This window comes from Manduca sexta, chromosome 4, assembly GCF_014839805.1.
Source record: "Manduca sexta isolate Smith_Timp_Sample1 chromosome 4, JHU_Msex_v1.0, whole genome shotgun sequence".
NCBI classification, from domain to species: domain Eukaryota; kingdom Metazoa; phylum Arthropoda; class Insecta; order Lepidoptera; family Sphingidae; genus Manduca; species Manduca sexta.
This window is the reverse complement of record NC_051118.1, coordinates 7,936,468-7,948,657: the sequence shown is the minus strand read 5'-3', so window position 1 is coordinate 7,948,657 and position 12,190 is coordinate 7,936,468. Positions and strand designations below refer to the sequence as shown.

Here is a 12,190-nt window from a genome sequence, read left to right as displayed (position 1 = left end):
GGAAGGGCTTATGTTCAGCAGTGGACTTTATGTGGCTGATGATGATTATCCCAAATAAATATATTAACTAGCGACACGCTCTGGCTTCGGGTAACAGAGCATATGTCTACAGTTTTACTGTCGGACAAAACATTAATTAATTATTCATATAACCTTCGGTCTAATAAACTGTTCCAGCGTTATTTTTACCACGTACATGTAAACTCTGGAATTAAATACTTGTGTAGGTGTTCCCTGAGCGCTATGACCTGTTCTTCAAACGAGGCTTAAAAAGAGTATTGAGTAGGTAGGTAGCGAGTTGTCTGAGTTCCGGGCATCGCCGAGTCTATGAGAAGCGGTGGCGGCTTATCATCAGGTGGACCGCTAGCTTGTCTGTCTATACTGACATAAAATACAACTTCTAGAATCACTCCGTCTTTTTTTTTAAAGCTGTATGTCCTTTCAGTAGTTCTTTTAGTTACTTTTATTTTCTTCTGTTTGTTTCGTTATTGTTTTATATCAAAGTTCCCAATGAAAATTTTCAATCAATCTCAAATCAATCATTTCATTATTCCGAAAGTTGTGCATTCGTTTGGGAATTTGAAAATTTTATTATGTATTTTGCGAGTATATGAACGAATTGCTCTAAACAATAAAAACATACTTATTCTGTATCATGCACGTAATTTTATACCTTAAACTGATTTTAAAAGTAACACCAGAGTTTCTTGCCCGTTCTTCTCTGGTGAGAACAGCTTTCCGAACTGGTGGTAGAGTTAATATTGACGGAATCTAAATGTAACATTTTACAGGTTCAAATAAATTATTTTGTTAATACAAATATTTAATTAGGACGTTCGGGTGCCGTATGATTATCGCGTTCAGACAGAAGCGGCGGGGGACTTTGTTTTATAATATGTAGGGGTCCGAAAGTATCTGACTGTCCGATTTTAATAAACGTATGAAGTACGCTTAATTTCCGAAAAAGGACTTGAGCAACTTATGTAATCATCAAATTTATTCCGCTTACCTGATGGCAAGCATGGTGCAGTGAATTGAGTCCGTAAAAAAACTCAGTTTTTAAAGAAAGATTATCTCAAGACAGGTCATTAATAACGTTAAGTCGAAAAATTACATTGACTCAATCGCTAACTCCTCATTGATTTGTGTTCAAATGGTTATAAAAATTTTGGATAAAAAATATTTAGCTATCCGTAATGCTATCCATGAGTATATCTTCCTAATGGTGGTAGGTATCTCATATGTGAGAGTCCGCCTGGGTAGGTACCACCGAAATGTCTATTTCTACCGCCAATCAGCTATATGGTGTTCCGGTTTGAAGAACATTGTAGCCACTGTTACTACTGGACATAATCAGACTAAACATCTCATGTCTCAGAATGGCGAGCGCAGTAGAATTCCAACCAATACTTTGTTATTCAAGATGTTGGATGGTGTCCCTACTGTTTATGGGCGGTCGTATCGCTTACCATCAGACGAACGGCAAGCTCGTCTCATCATTCAAAGCAGTAAAAAAAATCCGCTGCTTGTCCCGTATTAATAAGAACGTCGGCTGACTAGGGAAATCATTCTCGTTAAATACTGAGTTTTTTTTTGAGACCTCGATGTACAAAATACTTAGAACATTTTTCCATTGCTCTTGGTTCCGGGGCGAATTATGTATGGGCACAGAACAATGTCCTTTACCATTATGTAGCTCCTTGATGCCGAAGCCTGCAATTTTTTTTATGTCACCATCCTATTGTTACACTGGGCAAAAAATATTCAGAGTATAAATATATCTTGTAACAAACGTATCATTCCAATAATTCTATTAAGATTATCAGAGTTATTAATCAACTATTTTATAACATGAATATTCTTGGAAAATGACGCACGACAAACTTATAAAGATTACTCCACACACTCACGCCTTTTATACACGAGGAGTAGGCAGAGGCGCATCAGTTGCTATTACTTATTTTTGTACACTGGCCTTTCATATTGACCCAACTACACCTGATGATAAGTGGAGTAGATTCCAATAGAATGTCGACTGACGAGAGATGATTACTCCTCGACAATCAACATAACTACGTGCTTTGTATTCCATCCCATGATGAGATAGGGGGCGATCCTACAGCCACAAATTTAGACTCCGAATACTGAGTAGCAAAACCAAAAATCACTTTGTCCGACCCGGGGATCAAACCCGAGACTTCAGTTGTATTCGTACCGTAATACAACTAAGTCATCGAGGCAGTCGATTATATAAACATTATAGACAATTGCCTTGCATGGAGTGTTAATTGTTATATACAGTCTTACTTATTAAAAATTCGCAAAGCTATGCTTAGTTTAAACACAAATTTACTCGATCAGCTGTAAGTCAAAACCCGCCATATTGTCTCTTTATAAGGTTTAACTAGGAACCGGTGATGTTTTGACAGCTATTTAAGCAATTCTTAACCATGTATTATGCTAAAACAAGTTTATAATTAAGACTGATAATATCAGCCCTGTATTATATACTTGCCCACCGCTGAGCACGGGCCTCCTCTACTACTGAGAGGGATTAGGCTTTAGTCTACTACGCTGGCTTAGTGCGGATTGGTATACTTCACACACACTCAAAATTCACATAAAGAATTTCTCAAGAATGCAGATTTTCTTCACGATGTTTTCGTTCATTGTCAAAGAAAGCGATAATTCACAAAGACACACATAAATAAAGAAGTCAGAGGTGCGTGCCCTTGGGTTTTGAATCTACGGCTATTCGTATCGACAGTCCGTTCCACTAGACTATCGCCACTTTTTAATTACCACCACGTTATTTTTTAATTGATTTATACAGCCTTTATTTTTTCTGGCATGGTAAAGTGGCCCCACTGTACATTGGAGTAGAGTCCTGTATCGACTGATGATGATGACCCTTAGTCAACATACCGGCCTGTTTGAACGACATGTTACTAGCCAATATACAATAAAGCATCGATAATAGATAAGGAAAATGATTAGAATTTTCCTTATTTCCATGCGCATTGGTTACTACAGAGTTTTTTATATACTTAATATTTCCACTTATATTGCGGTTTAAAGGTAAATAACTAGACGGGCTGACGTTAATCCCCTGTCAGTTTGGTTTCAACTTATCTTTGCGCGTTCAGTTAAAGGCCGGCAAATTCAGTGCTTTAACATGCAGCTTTTTGATTTAGGTGCCCGCGGCCTTTTAATTTAGGTGTGATGGACTTTTAGCAAACAGTTTACGATCAGATCTGTAGCAACGATAGCTTAGTTGGGTATGAAACGGACTGCCAAGGCAAATGTTCGCAGGTTCAAATCCCAAAGGAACCTCTGACTTTTCTAAAATTATGTGTGTATTCTTTGTGAATTATCGCCTGCTTAACGTTGAAGGAAAACATCGTGAGGAAATCTGCATACCTGAGAAGTTCTCTATAGGAATTTTGAGGGTGTGTGAAGTCTACTAATCCGCACTAGGCCAGCGTGGTGGACTAAGGCCTGATTCCTCTCAGTAGTAGAGGAGGCCCGTGCCCAGCATTGGGACAGTATATAATACAGAGCTGATTAGCTGATTAGCACTGAAAGAAATGACTATAATATATTATATCCAGAGGCAGGGTCATGGGGTCATAAGCCCTTCCTCGGGTTAGGAACAGGACCTAGGTGGACCAATAATTAAAATTGTTAAACGTAATGTTTTTTTATAATTTTTTTCAATGCATAAATTTTATTTCAGTACTTTCAATATTTAATTTTTAATATAATACTTTGACGACACACGCATTATTAATAAACTAGCGACCCGCCCCGGCTTCGCACGGGTGCAATGCTGACTATTTAATGTATGTTAATATTATACGTATAAACCTTCCTCTTGAATCTACTCTATCTATTAAAAAAAGAAGAAGAAGAAGAATATCACTCCATCTCTTTCTTTCACGCATCGTAATGCCCGCTGACGTCACAAGCAAGTATTTCGTCTCTTTTCTGTTTTTTGACACTCACCCCTACTGGCAAATTTCAATGGCTAATAACTTGTGGATTTTTCATCAAATTTCAATGTCTTCTGTTTTTCAATTTACACGACGTACATATTTGATAAAAGTTATAAAAAGTCAAATACCCTATTTGTCTATTCCTGCGACGGATTTAAAATTATTTAGGTCGTATATTGTAAGTAAACATCAATAAGGACACTACTCGTATGGGTTTATACCATCACACACATGTTTGCAATTAACATACCGCCGCTGACCAGTATTGAATTGATTTGCGCGGGATTCTTAAACTTGTGAACTGTTTAATATTTTCCGCAGGTCAATACGATTTTTTAATAACAGGATGTATTTGCTGGTGGTAGGATATTTTATATCCGGATAGCGACCACTGTACACAAGGTGTTAAAACCCGCCATAGTGGCCCTAGTGCGTTGCATTCCGTAATCAGTCTGTATATATCCAGCTCCACAGGCTGGCGAAATTGTGTCGACTGTCGAGGGATAATCATCTGTAGTCAGTCGATATTCTATTGGAACCCACTCAATTTGCCATCGGGCAATATAAAACAAATATCCCTGATTGAGATAGGTTACCTTTATCGGAAAAGGAAGTCGCATGCAGAACCGCGAGTAAATCTTATTTTATATTAAATAATCTAAATATATATAATGAATCCCTATATCCCTTGGTCACGCCATCACGCGTGAGCGGCTGGACCGATTACAGTTTTTTTTTTTTGTTGTGTTTATTATTGTCAGGAGAAGAATCTTATGAAAGAAAAAATTGAGGAAGTTGAGCGGAATGTTAGAATATTTAAGAAAAGTTAATTTCAGCGATTGACAGAAATCGCGCAGCAAATTCATAATTAAGATGGGACAACGTCTGTCGGGTCAACTAGTATCTGATATGAATTAAACATTTCTTACAATGGACATTGACATAAAAAAATTATAACTATTGTTTAACGAAAAATATAAAAAAAAACAAATGTCATATAGAATGTCTGGCCCACTGACGTATATTCTAGTTTGGCCGATATCCGCTCGTCACTCCATCTTTTGAGTGGATGTTAAATTATTTGGTAAACACGTTTAGAAATTTTTCCCAGAGTTAAAAACCGGCTAAACCATAACATAATTAGAGGGCGCTTTAAATACCCTGGTATTGATTACACACTTTTGACCCCAAAAGGGTAGGCAGAAAGGCAAATAATTCCCTAAATTCAAACCGTATATTCCATCCCATGATAATAGGAGGCGAGTATTACCGTAACAGGCGATTTGCAGACCTCGGTTTGATACTGAGCAGAAGAACCAGAGGTCACTTTAGTAGACTTAAGGACCCAAGACCCTTAGAAACGAAATCCTAACGTACAATAAGACGCCATTAAGGCAATCTAAAAAGACCGACTCCAAAAACCGTCTTTTTGATTTGTGTTTTATATTTATGTATTTTTTATACACGGGCAAGACTATATGACCTGACCACATCTGATGGTAAATGAGGTCCAATAGAATGTCGATTGACGAGAAATGATTACCCCATAACAGTCGACATAATTATGCCGGCCTGTTGGAACTGGATATCCGGTATACCTGTATTATTTTATTTTATATCGATGTAAGATTTTAATTGAATATTGAAATTAAATGAAATGATTTATTTGAATCTGTAAAATGTTATCCATTATTTAGATTCCGTCAATATTAACTCTACCACCAGAGAAGAACGGGCGAGAAACTCTGGTGTTGCTCTTTTCAATCAGTTTAGGGTAAAGACTTACAGTACATGATAAAGATAGAAGAGAGAAAAAAAAAACAATTTGTTTATTGTTAATTTTATTGTTATTTAGAGCAGTTCATTTATAGGCTCGTAAAATAAGGAATAAATTTATTTAAATTTTCATATGACTGCACAACCCACTCAGGAATCATGAAATTTCTCTATTTTTGTTATTGTTTTAATATATCTGTTACTAAGCTAACAGCAGCAACAGCTAGCCTCATGAGAAGTTTAAAAATACGATATGAATAATTGCGGTTGAGAACCACTGAGAATCATTTTAATATAGAATGAACCAATTTATCGAGCGACCTACTACGTCGATTGATTTGTTCTCACTGCGTATTGATCCGTTTACCTACTGTTTAAAGGAGGGTTATGTTTACAAGACTAAGTTGGTATACTGTAGTTGGAACCCTCAAAGGCCAGCGTGGTGACGGAAGCCCAAAATCTCTGTAGAGAAAGCCCGTGTATCAGTAGGCATAGGGCAGGTGTAATATATAATTATATCCTCTTAACAATAAAGTAGGCCCGTGGCATTGAATTTATTTATTTATATTTACCAATGTTTATAAGCATTTCCCATTTGGCACCCATAAAAACGTACTTACTGTAGCGACATAAAGGCACACTTACGTTTTAAGAAATAAATTTTAAGCAAAATAAAAATATCAAAAAGCAATTTCGACCGTGACAGGACTCGAACCTGCAATCTTCGGATCCGAAGTCCGACGCCTTATCCATTAGGCCACACGGTCATATCGATTCTTTGAACAGGGAGGGAAGGCTTTCGCCTCCAATCGAGTTACGTAACGAAGTTTGGAAACAAAACAAAAAAAACAAACTCACATCACGCCTTCTTCCCCAAAGAGATAGGCAGTGCAACTAGAACACCCACTTTTGATGATGTGTTTACTTCAATTCTAAGGGTCTATCGCCTTATCAGATAAATTCCAGACTTCGGGCTGAAACTGAGCACAAAACAATACTTAGAAACAACGAACGTGTGAAGGAAGAAAACATGTTTGATATTAACAACTCCAAAATGTTTTGAGTTCTTGAAAACTTAAAGAACCCTTCCTAATCCCCATATCTTTCATTAAAAGTCAGCACAAACATGATTCCCATGATAATTATTAATGGACTGTATAGTTCACATAGTGTTACGTTTCGCATTGACCAGCCTACGCCATAGAAATATACACTATAACATATGACCAAAAAATTGAAGCAAATTAAACACGAAACGACAACCCAAGACAGAACAGCTTGGCACACATTAAGGGGGAATGAGCAAAGACGATGATGATGATAATACAGGGTCATTATGACATCGCGTTACTAAATGAAACCACATACTTATCTACTTGGAAATAACACTTTACAATAAGTTACTTGAGCCGTATATGTAAAATAAAAAAGTGTATGTTTCGAACAAAATAAATATTAATAAAAAGTAATTTTAATTTTACGCGCCCTAATACCATCATGACTACTGTAAGAGAATTCGTTGCAGCGGTAACATCATACTTTCAGACAGAAATACACTCACGCACACGTCATAATCGCATTAAACTACAAAAGGATCAAAAAATGTGAAAACTGAAAACCAGGATTTTTCGTGAAAGTATTTGTTATTAAAGGATGATTTTTGGCAAAATGTCAGCAAAGGGAAAGTCGAGTATGTGGTTTCATTTAGTAACGCAATGTCAAAATGACCCTGTACTCAGCATCAGTGGCGAAAGGTTCATAATACCCCAATTCCTGCCACCTTCCCTTTCATGTAATTTTTTTTGTCATTAGAATTATTTGTAAACGGATTAAAAAAAAAAAACTTTATTAATCACGTAGGCGAACAAAGTTGCACTTATGATACGTCAAAACAAAGAATAATAATAATTATTATACATATTAGTACCTAAGGTAAAGTCGACTTTCTTTTCGAAAAACAACACCCTTCGCCACTGCATAGCATCACGCCTTTCCCTTTCCAGGTAATTAAACGTTTCCAGGTAATCATACACATTTCCCGAGCTATCTTGTGTCTCGAAGCGTCTATAGGCATATACTAGATACAATTCCAGACTCCAAGCTGATGATGATTAAAAAATCAATCTTATTTAACCATAAACTAAATTGAAAATAACATCAGCTAACCGATAAGTTATTATTATTAACTAGCTTTTGCTTGCTGCTTCGCCCGCGTGAATCAGTTTTCCGGGATAAAAATCCCGCTATATATTTTCCCGGGATACAGTAGCGTATAACCTTCCCAGGGTCTTACACTATCTCCATACTAAATTTCATAAAAATCCGTTCAGATTTTGATAAAATATAACATATAGACAGAAAAGGGGACTTTGTTTTATAATATGTATAGATTTTGTAAATCAAAATCCCCAGTCCCTTTTCCTTCTTTCTATCATAAGACTGACCCCGACCTCTCTGAATGTAATCGGGTATTCCCTATAAAGTAATTAGTGATAAATCTCGCAACTCTTATCATTTGACTGATAACAAGAGGTCTTGCGTAGAGTGTTTGTAATTAATGCAATTACTTTGATTACAGTCGAGATCTGTTGCACTGGCTTCTATGTGAAACGGAACGTAACGCACACTGTTGCTTGATGGAAGTAGACAAAGCAGAAGACTCCGATAGACAACTACCTATGTCTGGAAATCAAACGGATTTTTTCGCGGTTATTTCACAGTCACGGGGAGGACTATGAAGCCTGCAAAGTCTTTAATACAATCCGTAAATAGTTTTATTTTAATGTCTAACAATTTTAATTCGCGTTTGCTTTTTGATATTTATATTTCCTTCCTTTTTAATTTTGTATCAATCTACGGCAACTTGTTTTCTTTGTAGTAAACTGTGGATAACATTGTTGTACACTTAAGTAAACGTTGATACAGTAACAACCTGTTTGTAAATTTCGTTGTGCAGCTGTTTGTTATCCCATAATAAATAAATAAATAAACATAAGAAATCATTCTAGCTATGTCTTTCACAATATGCATACGCTAATATAATATCTTCATGTTTTTATTCGTAATTCAAAAAATGGGTTAATGCACATAACAGCCCGAAGTCTGGAATTTGTGTCCTATATGGCGGTAGGCTCGCTCCCATCACATCATGTGACATATTTAGCGATAAATGGGTGTCCTGGATGATGCCTACCTCCTCGGGAATGAAGACAATATGTATTTTTTAAAATAAAAATCTGATTCCTTCATCCAGGCGTCTTATTCTCTATCATCAGTCCGTTGCAGTCCATTGCTGGACATAGGTCTGTCCCAGGTACGCCACAGAGCTCGGTCTTATGCATTTAGTCTCTGCCGTCCCTCTTGTATAAGTCATCCCTCTTATTATCTATGCCACACTTTATTTTGACAGTACGTGATAAACACGTAACGCACCGCGTCGCGTTTCAGACTATAGAAATTGGCATATAATAATAATAAATAACAATATCAGCCCTGTATTATATATTTGCCCACTGCTGAGCACGGGCCTCCTCTACTACTGAGAGGGATTAGGCCTTAGTCCACCACGCTGGCCTAGTGCGGATTGGTAGACTTCACACACCTTCGAAATTCCTATAGAAAACTTCTCAGATGTGCAGGTTTCCTCACGATGTTTCCCTTCACCGTTAAAGCAAGCGATAATTCACAAAGAGTACACACATAAAACTTAGAAAAGGCAGTGGTGTGTGCCCTTGGGTTTTGAATCTACGGACATTCGTCTTGGCAGTGCGTTCAACACCCAACTAGGCTATCGCCGCTTATAACTTGGCATACAGACTACCATTCCACAATCATTTCAGGAAGATGTCGTAACATGGAGGCGTTACGAGTTTACATCGACAAAGAGCATAAGCCTCAGTTGACTCACCAAATCACAACAATTTTACTATCGAGTTTTGTAACGTTTGTAATGAAGTCGAGTACCTTATTAAGTGTACTTTTGGGGTATCCATTGGGCCGTCCCCGGTCAAATAGGCCGTCGACCTGCGAAGGTCTTGAAGTATAGCGCCCTCTGATAAGCTTTTAGTCTTTGTTCTCTACCAATATGCTGTTTATATAACCGTCTTTATAAAGGTTTATACAGAATTTATAATAATCTATATATATAAAAATGAATCCCGATTTCCCTTGGTCACGCCATCACGCGTGAACGGCTGGACCGATTTCATATTTTTTTTTGTTGTGTTTGTTATTGTCAGAAGGTTCTTATGAAAGAAAGAATTCAAAAATTTGCGCGGAAAATTAGAAAACTTAACGAAAATATTAATTCTATATAACTGTCAATTGTTTGAAATAACAGTCAGCGATTGACAGAATGCGCGCTGCAAATTCATAGTTAAGACGGGAAAACGTCTGTCGGGTCAACTAGTATTATATAAAGTCGTTCGTGTGGACTGGTGAGCACAATATTAGCATCTTTGATTCCTCGTTTGTGGTTTTTTTTTTTATGTGGGCACGAGAAAGCGACCCCACAGCACTGGTAAGTGGAGTGCCAATCTCAACGCAGATCAGCCAGGTACGCTGGAGATATTATAGTACACTAGTATATGCGGAATACACAAGCACTCTCTGTTCCTTCACTCTCATAGTCCGGTGAGACGGCGAACCGACATGACCGGAGAGAGATCAGGCGCAGGACCAACGGCTTTACGTGTTTTCCGAGGCACGGAGGTAACACACCGCCAAGTTCCTGAGTCCGAGCTGTGACTGAGTTATTTTTAATTATGTAAATAATTCCCGAAGAAAGGATTTTTAAAGGCATTCTTTATTTTTTCCTGGATAATATGGTATAGTAACCTTTCCCTACCCATTAGGAGATAAAGGCATACTATGTACGTAACATACTCATTTTCGGTGTCGTCAACCCGAAATTCTTGTTTTGCAATCAATGTTTAACTTCTTTATTGCTGTGATAAGCTAAATATAACTGTAGTTCAGTAGTTTTTGAAATCTAGACTATAACCTAAAAGACTCGGCTTAGAAGTCTGTTTCCGAAATCCAAAAAATAATGTTTTTCTGGACAACGCGGTCGACTTTTTATTAACGTTATTTGATGTTTTTTTAAATGACGTAACATCGTACAACAAATTGATAAGATACTAACAAAACCCATTTAAAAAAAAAACATAATAACATTTAAAAATTATATATATTTTTTTTATGTAATTATGTTATAAACTTTTTAATTAAATTTGAACAATCGTGCTTGCTAGAATGACGTATGCCATTTACTATAAAAAAAATAAACAAACTTGTAAACAAAGAATTCGGAACAGGTTCTTTTTTCAAATTTGTGTAGCTGTTTTGTATTTAAACAGTGTTCAAAATTGGAACACAATGGACTGTTAATACGCGTATTGACTGAAAAACGTTAGTCATTGTAGGAATCCCCGCTCGCGACCTTACTGCCAGCATCTTGAGGTAGGGTTGCCACTCATATATTAATAATATTTTTTGTATTAAGTAAAAAGTGGGCTTTAGAGGTGACTTATTAATATTTCTGAGACCCTATCATACCTTTGCCCTTTTACCATTGAAGGAAAAAAATCTTACAATGTCTAATATCTATGGTCATAGTTCAAATTTTCTCTTTATAGTGGTTAAAAAGGCGTATTTCATTGCTGTTTATTTTCGTCGCTAATAATAATTTATTCTACAATTTGTAGGCAACCCTACCTTCAAGTATTGACAATTGATAAATAAAAAGAGGCGCGCTTGCATCGCTAGCTTTTGTCCGCGATGTTTACCGACTGCTGTTTGTTTTTAAGTGACAAGGGCAAAGGTTCAAATGAGTGCTTTCATTAACCGACTACAAAAAAAGGAGGAGGTTCTCATTTAGATTTTTTTGTTTGTTACCTCAGAATTCAGTCATTTATTAACTGATTTGGAAAATTATTTTTTTAATCGAGATTAGTCCCATAGAAATTTTTAAAATCGGGTCATGACATTGGATTTTGAACCTTAATAACTGGAATAAGTGTGTCGTCCAAGTAAACGAAATTGGTATTTTTTTATGTTATATTGGCATCAAAACGATGTTACATCGATATTTGATATCGGTAGGTTGTTAAGACTATGTCGGTGGAGTAGTTGTGTTAGCGTGCTCTCAGGTCTCGGGGTCGAATCCCGGGTCAGGCAGTCATATTGGATTTTCGTTCAGTATTCTGAATCCAACTACATGACATTACGCGTGTCACGGAAAAATAACCTTATTATGTAGTATATAAGGTTATATTCCCGTGACACACGTAAATGTCAATATAGCTGTTATGTTTGCCGGCAAATATTCAGATGCTTCACGGGTTCGTGGCGATATTCAAGGAATATAATGGTTGACGAACTTACTGGTCGACAATGTCTTTGGATTACACTTCACTATC

The 12,190-nt window shown here is 36.8% G+C and overlaps 1 non-coding gene across 1 annotated transcript; it reads right to left on the bottom strand.

Annotated features, from left to right (window-relative positions):
- Positions 1-6,465: 6,465 nt before the first annotated feature.
- On the bottom strand, positions 6,466-6,538 carry Trnar-ucg. The gene has a single exon. It is a non-coding gene; the product is annotated as a tRNA-Arg (tRNA).
- Between the last annotated feature and the right edge of the window lie 5,652 nt (positions 6,539-12,190).